This window comes from Lynx rufus, unplaced genomic scaffold, assembly GCF_022079265.1.
Source record: "Lynx rufus isolate CCGP_SWC_20201006 ecotype Redwood Valley unplaced genomic scaffold, mLynRuf1.p SCAF_22, whole genome shotgun sequence".
Lineage (NCBI taxonomy): Eukaryota > Metazoa > Chordata > Mammalia > Carnivora > Felidae > Lynx > Lynx rufus.
The window spans coordinates 6,762,711-6,777,783 of record NW_025814837.1 but is presented as its reverse complement, the minus strand read 5'-3'; the positions used below and the strand labels follow the sequence as shown (position 1 = coordinate 6,777,783).

Below are 15,073 nucleotides of genomic sequence, written 5' to 3'. Positions count from 1 at the left end.
GTATTGGAGGGGGAAAAAAGTTTTTTTTTTTTTTGGTTTTAAGAAAAACCAGGCTTTTTTTTTTTTTTAAACACATTTGTCATCACCAAAAAGTGATGTCTTTAGGTGAAAATAAAAACCCCATGCTGCATAGACAATGCAGATCTGTTTATCTGGTCAGTGGGGAAAAAGCAGTCTTTTGCTCATTTCTTTGTTGGATGACTAAACCAGATGCTTGTAGTGATGGTAAGCTGGCATTTACTCAGCCCCGTCCTGCTCAGCCTTGCTAGCGGACGAATTCTCCACTGGTGGATCGGCTGCCTGTGTCTCTTTGCCATCTTGTGGTTGAGGGTTTTCTGGGTGTCTGCTTCTCCGTAATTGGAAGTTGCGGCGGTACCAAAGCTGAGCTGGCTGCTGACCTTGGGTCTCATCTCCTCGCTCTTCCTTCTCTTCTTCATTGCCATCCTCTCTAGGCTGCCTTTAGCAGGGAGGACCCCTGCAGAATCTTTGTCTGTAACCTCGGTACTTAGTATGTCTCACTGGTCTACCTTGTTCTCCTGCATCCTGCCTGTCAGCACCTTCCATCACTTCCCCCTGCACAGGAGGCGCCGAGGACTGTGGTCTGCATCCACGAGGTCTCTCCTGGTACTGAAGTGGTAACCTCCGCCTGTGCCAGGGCCAGTGCTATGGGGCCCGGCCTTCAGGAGCACTCTCCCATCCCTCTTTTTTTCTCCCACTTCCACTGTTGTAATTCTGCTGGGAATTGCGCCCCTGCCGCATGGAGAGTGTCTGTAATGGTTACGGCCCGCTGCATATTGACTGCCCTGTGCTGGAACTCCACCGGGGCCTGTCACGTTTGCTGCCTCGGCTCCCTTTCTCCTCCCACGACATCAGACCCCAGTCTCCCCTACTGCCTACACTGCGAAGGTATTTCCTGGGATTCTTCTTTATGGCAGTCTGGTGTACAAATACATCTTCCTCTGTGTCATTCCTGTTGATGAAACTACATCCGTTTCTTCCATTGAACCATTTGACTCTGTTGCCATGGGCTTCTTGTCCCCAGCAGGCAAGGTGCAGCCGATAGGAGGCCTCGTTCCCTGTGCCGCTGCCTGTGGTGCCCGGGTTGGTGCGTGCAGCGCTGCGGGCTGTGGTGATGGTGACTGGGTCCTGATGGTGACCTGGCCGGCAGCTGTGGCTCCGCCCAGGGTGTGAGGGTAACAAGGCCAGCTGCGGCGGGCTGCTCAGGGCTCTCTGGTGTCTGCTCTCTGCTCCCGCTACCGCTCAAACTCTAAAATAACATATGAAAAGATTTGGACTGAACTGTTTTGCTTAGGCTGGCAGGGTGGAGTGTACCAGGGGTTAACTTGACCCACACCTACAGAGATGCTCGATTGCCGGCCCTGACCCGTTCTGTTCTGATTTGCCAGCCACTCCCAGACTTGTGAGAAGTGGCAGTGACTAACCCGGTCATTCCATCACCGGGAACCTGAAGGTACTTACTTGCAGCATCACTTCCTCAGGGGTCAGACACTTATAAAAGGTCTTCAGATTTCTCCTAAACTTTCATCAGTGTCAGACCATCAGTTTGTTTAACAGTCAGACCTTAAATCAGTGATAACCAACTCCTGCTTGTCCACTTGCCAACCTCCACAAACAAAAACAAAAAATGAATTTAGAGATGCTTTCTTCTCCTCATCTAATGTCCACATATTTCTTTTTAAAAATTTTAAAGTTTTTATTTATTTTGAGAGAGAGAGAAGGCGTGTGCAAATAGGGGAGGGGCAGAGGGACAGGGAGAGAGAGAATCCCAAGCTGACATGCAAGCCCCAACTCACAAACTGCGAGATCGTGACCTGAGCTGAAGTCAAGAGTCAGATGCTTAACTTATGAGCCACCCAGGTAGGTGCCTTAATGTCCACATATTTCTGCATACAGATACTACTGGGAAAGTAACAGTAAGGTAAAAAAAAAATTTGTGTTATTAAGTAATTGGGATTTTTCTTACTAGAAAAACAATAACATGTTTGTGTGGTGAAATATCGTTACGGTACCAAAAGATATACGATGAAAAGGAATTTTTCCATCTTGTTTTTTTCTTTTTGTAAACTTATAAATGGAACTCAGAGATATTTCTGGGCCAGATGAGAGTTGGTTCAAAAACTTTTGTGTGAATTAGAATATTATGAGGGAATATGATAATTAAGCTAGGAAAGAAACCCACCAATTGGATGTGATTTGCTAGTAGGCAGTTTTTAAAAGTTCAGTTTGGGGTGCATTTTGAGAATTGGAAGAAAGTAGGGAATATGTATTTTGGAAAGGGAAGATTCTGTGGAGACCAGGGAAACAGGACGGACTTTAGGGAGAACTTGGGACACTGAGCATTGGATATAGAGGTTAGGGTAGGGTAGCTTATGTCAGAGCAGAGAGAAGTGCACAGTCACTAAGCAGGAGTTTATTTGAGTCCTGAACTGGGCCAAACTTGTTTTCTCCAGAGATGCAACATGAAAGCTAAAAACAGTAGCTTGATTCAGATTGGGCAGAAAGATGGAAATAGGTAGTAAAGTCAAAGCAGACTTGGATTTAGTGACTTAGACTAGGGTAGTAAAAATAGAATTCCTGGAAAATATTGTTGAGGACTTTAAACCTAAACCTAGCCCACTGGATAACTTTTACACTGTTCTCCTACCTTTGAATATTCTCTGCCCTTAAATGCTCTTGAGCTGTAATAGAGTTCCATTTATGGACTTGACCCTTCTGTATGTCAGAGTATGCTGACCTAGGGAAAAAGGATTTCCACCAGAGAGAGAGAGTAAGAGAGGGAAGGTCTTCCCACTTTCTGTTCTGGTACAGATGGCACCAGTGAACCTGAGGTTATGCTTTTTTATCATGTAACTCTTTAGAAGAGGCCTCATAAAAATACTTGGCCTAGAATTTCACCAGGCAGAAATTCTCATTGGGAAGTAGTTGGTCTCTCTTCTTCCTATGTAACTTACCTCTCACATGGTGGGTGGACCAGATCTCTGGGGGCAGTCCTTCACACCCCTACACTGGAATAAACTTTATCCTGTTGCTTAACAACTTAGCCTTCTGGCTTCTCCCTGTACTTCCAGAGAAGCATCTTTCTAAGACTTGCCTTTTTCATTCTCACAGAGTCCCCATTCCACTCTTGAATCTTAGCACAGTACTTTCATGCTGTACTCCAGTGACCAATCTTGGTCCATTTCTCAGTTGAGATCTTTAGCTACAGGTGTAGAATTTGGCTCTACTAATGTAAGCAAGTAGTAGTTAATCAGAAAGGAATTGGAAACTTAAAGAACTGATAGGACTGCTAGAGAACCAAGGTTAGAAACAGGCAGAAGCTGGGGGGAGTGGTAGGAGGCTGCGGGGAGGGCTGCAAACTGCATTACAGGAATGATCTGGTCCGGATGTTTCCACTGGGATGATGAACTCCACCTCCTTATTTGAACTTTGCAGGTAACTTGCTCAAGATTTCAGGCCCCTGGAGAACACATCTGATTGGTTGAGCCTATGCCATGCTAGGTATACCAGTGGCAAGAGGAGGAATTTAGTTGCAGGAACCCTCCAGAATCCCTGTGGCCTCCATAGTGGGAAGATAGGCACGTGGATTTACAATCTCGGCAAGACTATAAGGCAGAGGAAAGGAATTCTCCAAAAGGAAATTAGGAAGGGGAAACAGATGGGTACTGGGCAGCTGAAAAGAAGTATCTTCTACACACCCATTTTCAACATTAAAAAAAGTCATAATTTTCCACATCATAGTAGTTCACTTGTATGAGACAAATAATAGCAGGAATGTATTTAGTACTTTGCTAAATACAATTTACACTCTGATCCCAGCCCTTTACTTGCTGCCCCTTTAATGTTCACAACAATATTGTGATGTGGGTAATCACTTGTGTGGACTTACCTGATAGCAGGTGTGAGAGCCAGGTGCAAACCCAAGTAGTCTGGTGCGGCACTGCCTCTATGCCATTTTAAAAATTACCATGAGTTAATACTTTTAGGTGAATATGGATTTTATTTTAGAGTATCTGTATATATTTTTAATCAGTATTTCTCTCTCTCTCTCAGTACACATGCATGTTATATAATTTACTCAGAGTCAGGCAGTTTTTCAACTTCCCAAGGCTTCTTGGGCTGTATATTAGGAGTCACTGGCTGTCCTTGTAGTTAAATATGGCTCTTTCCCCACCATGGCTTCTAGTCTTCCCTACTGTGTGGTGGTTGGTGATGGACCTTGAATAATCTAAGGCAATCATGGAAGTCTTATTCCCTTTGCTAGGGATTGATTCAGAAATGGCATATTACCATTTTAGGCTGAAGGAAGTTTGCAGAAGCTTCTAAAAAAGACTTTTTCCTTGTCCTGTGCATGGGAAGACACTACCTCTCCATATGTGAATGTGAGGCTCTGAGCTGCTACAGCAGTCTTGTTATCAAACCCAAGGAGGAAACTAGCTCAAGAAGGTGGCGGAACTGAGGGAGTTGAAGAGGGGCGGAGCTAAAACTGCTAGGTTTAGCTGTCCCTGGATTTCATCCTACCCCTGGACTACCAGTTATGTGAGCCAGTAAGTTTCCTTACTTTTAAGCAGTTTGAGGTGTAATTTCTGTTCATTTAACAGCTAAAGTTATCCCAACTGATGTCATGATTCAGAATTACAATGAAAAGAGCTAACAAGATCTTTCTGCTGGATGTTCAAAGTAAAATTATTAAGATACTATTAAATAGGCTAGTACCCTAACCTGGCAAGGTAGAGACTAATGTGAATCAGAGTTGAAAGGACCTGGACTTTAGTTTCTATTTTGCCATTAACTGTGTCACCAGATTTAAATTTCATTATCAGTAATGACAAGGAGGTTGCCCTGGATACATTGTAATGCACTTTCCATCTCAAATATTCTCTAATTTTGGAACCCATGAAAAATATCTGGTTAAACTTAATTATGAATTAAGAAGATGTTTTTTGAAAGGCAGTTAGCCGTCTTAGATTTTTACTATGATCTAGTAGTGCCAAGACACTCAATTTCTACAACTTGTCTATAAGTAGCACTGAAGTCTTTTAACGGTGTTATTAAAACCTTTTTCATTCTGAGGGCTTAAAACCAGAATGCTTTTTTTTCTTTTGGTTTAAGATTCTTCAGATTGTTCATATTCTCTCTCTCTCTAACTTTTTTTTTTTATTGTGGGATATATGTAGAAGTAGAATAGTATTAATGAACTTATGATATTTTCATCTTCTCACCTCAGGAATTATCAACATTTTGATAGTCTTAAACCCAGTAGCTTATAAGTGCTCACATTTGACTCTTCTAGACAGAGACTTTTTTCCATCTAAACTTTGGAGCTAAATTAGGCCTTCCTTGCTTTTAAGGTTTTAGTTGCCTGCCTGTGTTTATTTACTATTGTTCTTTTTGGCATCGAAAGAAGTTAAAACACTGTGAAAACTTTATTTTAGCACTTACGAGCAAACAATTGTGAATATTTAGGCATTCATGTTTGTGCATGTCAAGGTAGGATGAGTCATACTGTACTAACATAAAACCCCCAAATCTCAGTGTCTGAACACAACTTGTTGGTTTTGTTACTGGTTGTCTGGGGACTCTGTTGTGCCTCATCCTCCTCAGGGACCCATACTGAGGGAGCAGTTACTGTTTTTGTATGTTGGGAGCATTGTCACAGAAAGATAGAGAACAGAGCAAATGGTGCACTGTCTCTTTAAGCTTCTTTGTGGAATTAAGGCATGTCATTTCTGTTCACAAGTCATGGATCAAAGAAAGTCAAGGGGACAGAAAAGTGCAAATCTGCCATTGTCTGTGGCAGACAGAGAATTTCTCAGAGAATCAGAGAAATTTGGTGGATAGCACTAATGACTATCATAGCGTTGTGATAAATAAAAATTCTCATCTGCCTTTGAACTTTATCTGTTAACAGCTCAGGCTTCAAGACTTAGTTACCCTTTAAGACCAAGTGTTGGCAGTGATATTAAAACTAACCTTATTGTATTCTTAACTGTTGCTTATTTTAAAGCTACTTTAACCAGTTCTAAAACATCCTCAAAAGAGGAAATGGCAGTTTCTAGGTTGGATCCCTGGTTCATTCTGGAAGATAAGACTTTTCAGTTCTCTCAGGTGATCTAGTGTCCCAGGGAAGGAGCAGAATAATTGTAGCTTCTTTACTTTGTGTTAACAGAAGACCTTGCTCAGCCCTGGCCCTCCTCCTTTTTAAAGTAGCATTTTGGATTTGAATTTTGACATGGGTAAAATCCCAGGTCAGACCATTGGAACGTTTCAAGTGGGGTTCAGGATTCTAGATCAGTTCTCTTTGTTTGTGTCCTTTACTTTTGGAGGCTGGGATTGAAACAAATAGATTCTGACCATCCCATATGAGTTATATCAGTCATAGCACCAGCCACATTTATATCATCTTCTGGAGGAAACTACCTAACCCTTACAACTACTGTTCATAGGTCCTCTTGGTTGATCATATTTTATACCCCTCAGAAATGCGTACCGGACCCAAGGCAGTCAGCTCACTAGTGGCTGCTGTGACATGATCTGGCTTGAAAAGATAAGTGAGGCCCCCTAGCTCTTCTCTTTTTCCAAGAAGTTAACTTAAAGATTGAGACAGAGGCTCTGAGTCTAACACCATGCCTTGAGAGAGTAAAAGCCATGATTATCCATAGACCATCTGAGGAAGCCTGAGAGAATGGTGGTGGGGATAAAAGAGAGCAGACAGAGCTTGGGGATGAGAAGAATAGGAAGCCAGCTCCTGGAGTCCTGTGTCATCGTACAGTCCTTGAGGAACACTCTGCTAATTCCAACTGCTGGGGTCCTTGTGTTCTTCAGAGCTTTTGCGTTTTTGCTTCCCTCTGTGAGTCCTGGCCCTATGTTCATTTCTGCCCTGCTTCACTTGGGACTTCTGGGTTTCTTGCATGCATTCTGTAGGATAGGATTCGTACTTGTTACAGAGACCCAGGTAAGAGTAGCTGAGAGATACTTATTTTTCAATGTCTAAATCTAGATGTAGACAGCTCGTGGCTGGTATCCATGATTTTCTGGATTCTTGGTTTTAGCTTTCTTTTTTTTTTTAATTTTTTTTTTTAACATCTTTCATTTTTGGGAGTGAGAGAGACAGAGCATGAGTGGGGGAGGGGCAGAGAGAGAGGGAGACACGGAATCTGAAGCAGGCTTTAGGCTCTGAGTTGTCAACACAGAGCCCAGTGTGGGACTTGAACCTATGGACCGCGAGATGGTGACCTGAGCTGAAGTGAGACGCTTAACCAGCTGAGCCACCCAGGCGCCCCATTGGTTTTAGCTTTCTTATCTGCCATCCTGGGGTGTATCTTCATCCTTATGGACTAAAATGGAGCTTGAGCCATCACATTTGTATTCCAATATGAAGGAGGAAGACCAGAAGAAAGAGTATTCTCCAGTCCTTTTAGATAACTCTAAAAGTTGCACACAAGACTTTGCTCCTATTTTATCAACTAGAACTTCACTGCAAAGGATGCTGGGAAGTATATCTTTATTCCAGCAGACCACACGTCTAGTAAAAATGGGGAGTCTGTAAGTGCAGAAAAAGGGGGCATGAATATTGAGTGACACTTCGTAGCCTGCTTTACGTATCTTGAAGACAAACTCTGTTGCTTGAGGCGGTCTCTGTGCTTTGGTATAAAGAGAGCCTAAATTTCCTCTCAGCATTTCCTTCTTTGATTTTATGCCCATTTGTATTTGAGTTTCTGCTCCAGTAATTGTTTCAGCCAAACTAAACAAAGATTTTCTTGTTTGTTCATTTATTAAACATTTTATTCATGTACTTCAAGTATGGTTCTAGGTATTGAAATGATACAAAAATGAAATAGTGTATAATTTCTCCCCTCAAGGAGCTCACGGTTTGGCAGAGAGAGGATGTGTAAGTAAGTGATAACAGTATAGTGTGATAAATGCAGTAATGAATGTTGCAGTAATGAATGTACGGTGTACCTACTAGGATGACAGAGAAGAATGCTGGCCGTGTCTTCTACCTCTTTTCTTTTTTCAAGTCATAGGAAATGAAGACCCACGCCTGGCAGGGGCAGTGTCAGTCCAAATTCAGAGATTCTTTCTTATAAGAACTTCCCAATTCTACCCTATCAGTGGACAGAATAAAAGCTTTTTAAAAATAAATCTCCAGACTAATCACAGTAAAGAGCAATATACATATAACTGTATGTACAATGCTTTATGTCCTAGAAAATTCTTCTCATTACAAACCCCAGTTTCCAGATAATCCAGTTACCTAGTTTGATCAAAACCAAGTTTGGGGTGCCAGGGTGGTTCTGTCGGTTAAGCGTCCAACTTTGGCTCAGGTCATGACCTCACGGTTTTTGGGTTCAGCCCCTGCGTCAGGCTCTGTGCTCCCCACTCAGAGCCTGGAGCCTGTTTCAGAATCTGTGTCTCCCTCTCTCTCTGCCCCTACCATGCTCATACTCAGTCTCTCTCTCTCAATAATAAATAAATGTTAAGAAAAAAAACCAAAAAAATACCAAGTTCTCCTTTGAAAATTTCTTTACGTGACCATCTTTTCATGGACTGACTTAACCAGTGGTGTTTTGTTTTACTTTAAATATTTTTTTAATGTTTATTTTTGACAGAGGGGAGGGAGGGAGACGGAGACAATCTGAAGCAGGCTCCAGGCTTCGAGCTGTCAGCACAGAGCCCTACACAGGACAGGGCTCAAACCCACCAGCTGTGAGATCATGACCTGAGCTGAAGTCTGACACTTAACTAACTGAGCCACCCAGGCATCCCTGTTTTACTTTAAATCTCATCCTCATTTACTCTTCTTATTGTGTGTCTTTAACAAATTGATCTTTGGGGCGCCTGGGTGGCTCAGTTGGTTAAGCATCTGACTTCGGCTCACTCAGGTCATGATCTCACGGTTGGTGAGTTTGAGCCCCGTGTTGGGCTCTGTGCTTGACAGCTCAGAGCCTGGAGTCTGCTTCGTATTCTGTGTCTCCCTCTCTGTCTCTGCTTCAACCCCCCCAGCACTCTGTCTCTCTCAAAAATAAATAACAACAAAAACCTAAAAAGTTGATCTTTGGTATAGTAGTGCTTTAGGGGATATCTACATAATAAGCTTAGAGTGAAATGAATTTTTATACAAAAAAATTCATGTCAGTTAAAGTGCTGTCAGTTTATGCAGAATATATGGAATAAAATGAGATTAATAAAGCATTGCTCCTACAGCCCATCTCCTGGTATGTGGAAATAGCTTTGTTTTTCAGACCTCTTCTTTGAAATGGTGTTTTTATTTTACCTGGAGCCCATTACTACCATTGGGCCTCTTCTCTGTTTGCTCTGTCAGATTTTGTGTTCATTGTACGAGTTGAAACCATTTTATTTTCCATAGTAGATTATTGGATTAATTATAGCTCTTTTTTTTTTTTTTTTTTTTTTTTTTTAAAGAGAGCGTGTGTGCTTATGCTTGCTGGGGAGGGGCAGAGGGAGAGAGAATCTTAAGCAGGTTCAATGCTCAGTGTGGAGCCCAGTGAGGGAGGGACTCAGTCCCACGTTCCTGGGATCAAGACCTGAGCCGAAATCTGGGGCACCTGGGTGGCTCAATCGGTTTAGTCTCCAACTTCAGCTCAGGTCATGATCTCACGGTTTGTGAGTTTGAGCCCCACATCGGGCTCTGGGCTCACAACTTGGAGCCTGAAGCCTGCTTCAGATTCTTTGTCTCCCTCTCTCTCTTTCTACCCCTCTCCCATTCATTCTCTCTGTCAAAAATAAATTTAAAAAAAAAGACCTGAGCTGAAACCAAGATGCTCAATCACCTGAGCCCCCCTTGCCGCCCCTATAGCCACCTACATTTTATTTATTTATTTATTTATTTATTTATTTATTTATTTATTTATTTATTTATTCAATATGTGAAATTTATTGTCAAATTGGTTTCCATACAACACCCAGTGCTCATCCCAAAAGCCACCTACATTTTAATTTTAATTCTTTACTGTCTTGATATCATAATACTATTGGGACTGTCCCCCCTAAAAGTTTTCCTGTAGGAGAATTATAGTTGACCCTTGAACAATGGATTTGAACTGTGGGTGTCCACTTATGTGTGAATTTTCTTCAAAAAACACAGTACTGTAAATGTGTTTTCCTTAAGATTTTAACATTTTCTTTTTTCTAGCTTACATTGTTGTAAGAATACAATATATAATGTACAAAATATGTGTTAATAGACTGTTTCTGTTATTGGTCCATAGTTAAGTGTTTGCGGAATCAAGTTATATGCTGATTTTTGACTGTGCGGGGGATGGTACCTCTAATTCCCATGCTGTTCAAGAGTCAACTGTATTTTCAAAAGTGGAGGGTAGGAAAGACAGATTATCAGAAGCATTTTGGAGAAAGCAGTGACTAGGAGACAAAGAGAATTATTTTTTTATACTGATTATTATGAGCTCTGTGCTTAGTATTAATTCCTTTAGATTCTTGGCTTTGAATGACATATGTTATAATAATGATATCCCAAATAATATTTAGTATTTTTTATGTTTAAAAGTGAAATTAGCTCCTAGGATTTGAATTGTCTTCCATGTACAATTGTTGTTTTTCAAAGACGTAGAATATAGTTCTAAAAGTCATTATTCTGAAACAAATGGAACATTGGTCACCTCAGTTCTGTTTTTTGGAGGTGTACTTTTACAGAATAATAGAATGTTAGAATTTCAGGGAATAGAGCAACTATATAATGTATGTCCAGTGCAAAATGAAAATGTGGGGCCCTCACTAAAAAACTGTTCAGTACTTCAAGACAGTGATGGCAGAGCATTAAACCCAGTGCCAGGGCCCTTTTGGTGCCTGTGTGATGGCATAGGTCATGGGTCCATGAAACGCACTGCAAGGAACTCTGAGAATTCATTTAGTGCTGAGGCGCCTGCATGGCTCAGTCGGTTAAGCGTCTGACTCTTGGTTTCAGCTCAGGTCATTATCTCATGGTTTGTGAGTTTGAGCCCCACATCGGGTTCTGCACTGACAGTGTGTAGCCTGCTTGGGATTCTCTGTGCCTCTCCTACTCTGTCTCTTTCTTTCTCTCTCTCAAAACAAAACAAAAACCACTTTAAAATTACTATTAGTTATTCTCAGTGGTCATAAAAATAATGACAAGAATTGAAATAAATCCCAAAGAATTTTATCTGGAACTGTTTGCTAATTCTCCATCCAACAAGGATTTTTGTTTTTAAAATCTGTTTTGCCCTGGTGCAGAATTTGTTGGCTTAGATTTAAATTTCTTTGTTTTCTTATAAATTCTTTGAGAGCTCTAATGGGCCTTGAAAGGACCCACAGGAAGGGGAGTGAAAAGAAGCAAAGGGGCTTTATAATCTACAATGTAGATTAACAAACTCTTTATAACTGAGAGTGGTGCTCGTGTCAGTGTGGCCGAAGTCCTGTTGCTCATAGGACACACAGAAGAATAGGCAGCATGTGTTTGTTGTGGAAAATCTGCTGTGTACATCCTTTGTCACTATAGTTTTAACCATTAATCACAGTTTCTGTTTTGCTTTTGCAGGATCACGTTAATTGTGGCTGCTGATAGAAATAAATGGAAGCAACCAGCTATTTACGCATGATTCATGGTTAAATCACTTTAAAATGTGAATATTGACCCTGTGATAGCTACTTTTGGGGTGTATTTTTGTATGTTATTAGCTGACAAGATTTTGTGTGATGTATTTTGGTTTTTGTGTGTGGTTTTTGTTTTGTTTTTGTTTTTGCTAAATACCATTTATTTAGATACTTAAATAGATATTTATTAAGGCTTATATTCTCCCGAGGAAGAGTTATCTGGTGTTGTCCTTGACTCCATAAACAGTTCAGAGAAAGTGACACATTCTAATGTTCTAAATACAAGTCTAAATAATACAGCTTAAACTTTAACTCACAGGGTCTTTCGGAGTAAATCATTTTCATTTTATGTTTTAACTCACAGACAATAAAATGAAAATAAGACCTGGTCTTCTAGCATTGTAGGCTCAGATGAATACAGTAGATAGCCAACTGAAGAGAACTTTTAGAAGAGTTTATGAGGAAACAAGCTTGTTCATAGCATGTGAGAATTAAGAACATGGTAAGGTTAAGGGATTGGTAATGTAAATAGCTACCATGTGGTAGTTCTGCCTCCACATAACAAATCAGTTCAGCTGATGAGCAACAAACAGTAAGAATAGACACGCTTCTAAGTGAAATAATTTTACTGTTTTGCTTTCTGTGTGAAGTTGCCCCCTAGAACACTAAATCCACTTTACTTAACCTTCAGTTTTCAACTGACTTTTACAATAGTCCAGTATCTGTCTAATGAGGATTTGCTTCTCTGCAAGCTGAGACCTATGATGTGGATACTGGCCACCTCCTACACCATTAGGGTAAACCAAACAGGACGTATTCCTGTTTGAGAATGTTGCCCTTTGCAAAAAGGCTTTCGAATTTATTAAGTACTTTAGAGATGACATTCAGTAATGTTAATGTGACAAACATTTATGGAATATGTGTGATGTAAAAGGCACAGTGGTGGACTGAGTGGGTGATAGAAAGATAAGCCATAATTCCCACTTTTAAGAGATTAGACATAAAAATAGCTGTAGTTAGAATAACAACTGTGATTCAGTGACTTAGTCATGGTTTGATAGTTATTAAGCACCTACCACTATGAATCAGGCACTGTGCTCAATGCTGCATTCAGAAGTGCCTTCAAGGACTCACCATCAAATGGGTGGACTTAGCATGCAAAAATACAACTGATGACATCAGTACAGGTGGTACAGAGGGGGAAGTCTGCGGAGGTGAGAACCCATTCTTTTGAGTCCCAGCAGTGCGTCAGCAGGCACAGCCGTAGGTCCAGGGAATATGAGAGCTCTGCCTTCATGGACCTTTGGCCCGAATCTTGTGTGAGTTTAACAAGTGAGGACAAGCAGAGGCCATATGAAACAGTGGGAACAGCACGTGTGGAGACATGGAAGCGAGAGGCAGCAGGGCTTATTTGGGGAACTAGGAGTTGTTGGATGTGACTGAAGGGCAGGGCACCTAAAGAAGGTGCAGAGCAGAACTGAAGTGTGGTCGGGGTATGGTGGGCAGAATCCCAAAGGCTCTGCTTGAGATCCTGTTCTGGCTGGCTGCTGGCCCTTCTTTCCAGTCTCCTCCTCCTCCATGACGCTGTCTCAGAGAAGCCTCTCCTGATCACCCAGTGTAAAGGACCTGCCTAGTCCCCTACCAACACGCTCCTTCCTCTTTATTTATAGAGCATTCCTTATTAGCTGACACTTTTTGTTTATTTTTGCTTATTGTCTATATTCCGACACATCATTACATTCAGTGAGAGCAGGAACCTGGTCTGTCCTGTTGATTGCTGTGTCCTCAGCACCTAGAACCTAGCATAAAGCTGGTATTTAACAAATGTTTGTGGAGCAAATGTAGGTATGGATTTTTTTTTACTATGAATTTTGTTGTATTGAAGACCTCAAAACAAAATTTTGTTTTGTGGGTTATGTCTATTAATATTTATGATATTAAAGATAAAAACCTAGACACTTCAAAAAACATTAATTCATTTAAAATAATAAGCCCATTACCTGTTAACATAAATACATTTTTATGAAAATAACTGCTTTCAAAACAAAATTAGTGAGGAATGTGCCCTTGTTTTATATTTGTGTAAATCTCATTGATGTCTGGCTTCTCATAGCTAGATTCTTGCTTCTTCTTTTGCGTTCCTTCTGTTGTGATATCACATGTCGTGTATCCTCTGGAACTCAACTACTCATGACAGAACAAGAGGAAACAGACAAATAATAACTTGGTTTACAAATAGTTTCGACCTTGCAGCCTCCTTAAAAGGATGTTGAGGACCCTGGCGTTGGTTCCTGCTGCGACAGGTGGATGGTTTTGAATCTTTTTAGTGGCAGGAGTACATTTTCAGATATCTTCTACCAAGCTCCAGTGTATAAAACACATAAAGGAAGGTACATATGTATTGGAGGTTAGGGAGGAGGAGGTCCCTGGGGCCCTGCTTTTCCTTTCTCATTTCCTTGGCCTTGCTGCTGAATTGACCATGGGTTTGATGCCTCCAGCATGAGAATACTGTGTCTGAGAGAGAGTGAGGCAGGTGAGCATTATGTGCAGATTTTGCACTCTACCATAGCGTAGCTGTCAGTGACTTCTTTCATGGCTCTTTATATCATAGCAGGCATCGGAATACTTGTATTAATATGTTATCGAGGCCATTTTCCTTTACGTGTGTTATCATTGGTTTGTTTTCATAAAAAGATTTAATTGGGGTGCCTGGATGACTCGGTCAGTTTAGCATCCAACTCTTGATTTCAGCTCAGGACATGATCTCATGGTTCATGAGGTCTAGTCCTGCTGCTAGCCAGCGCTGAGCCTGCTGGAGATTCCCTATTGCACTCCCTCTCAGCCCCTCCCCCGCTTGTGCTGTCTCAAAAACAAGAACAAACACAGTTAAAAAAGATAAATGAAAAGATGTAATTGCAAGGCGCCTGGGTGGCTCAATTGGGTAAGCCTTTGACTTTTTTTTTTTTATTTTTTAATGTTTATTTTGGAGAGAGAGACAGAGCGCAAGCAAGGGAAGGGCAGAGAGAGAGACGGAGACACAGAATCCAAAGCAGGCTTCAGGCTCTGAGCCGTCAGCACAGAGCCCAACGCAGGGCTCAAACTCATGAGCTGTGAGATCATGACCTGAGCTGAAGTCAGGCACTTAACGGACTGAGCCACCCAGGCTCCCAGGTAAGCCTCTGACTCTCGAACTTGACTTAGATCATGAGCTCAAGGTTTGTGAGATTGAGCCCTGCTTCGGGCTCCGCAGCCAAAAAAAAAAAAGCCTTCTTGGGATTCTCTTTCTCCCTCTCTCTCTGCTCCTCCCCCACTCTCTCGCGCTCTCTCTCTCTCTCATTCTCTCTCTCAAATAAATAAAAAGATTTAATTGCAACCAGAGACTTAATTTTGTTTCAGAGGTTTACTTTTCCAGCTTTGTAAGAAAATTTAACGGAAATTTGCAGCAACCTTGTAGAAGTATTTA

At 41.4% G+C, this 15,073-nt stretch overlaps 1 pseudogene; it reads right to left on the bottom strand.

Moving 5' to 3' along the window:
• Positions 1 to 229: 229 nt before the first annotated feature.
• LOC124517529 (Y-box-binding protein 1-like) lies at positions 230 to 12,907 on the bottom strand (annotated as a pseudogene).
• Positions 12,908 to 15,073: the final 2,166 nt, after the last annotated feature.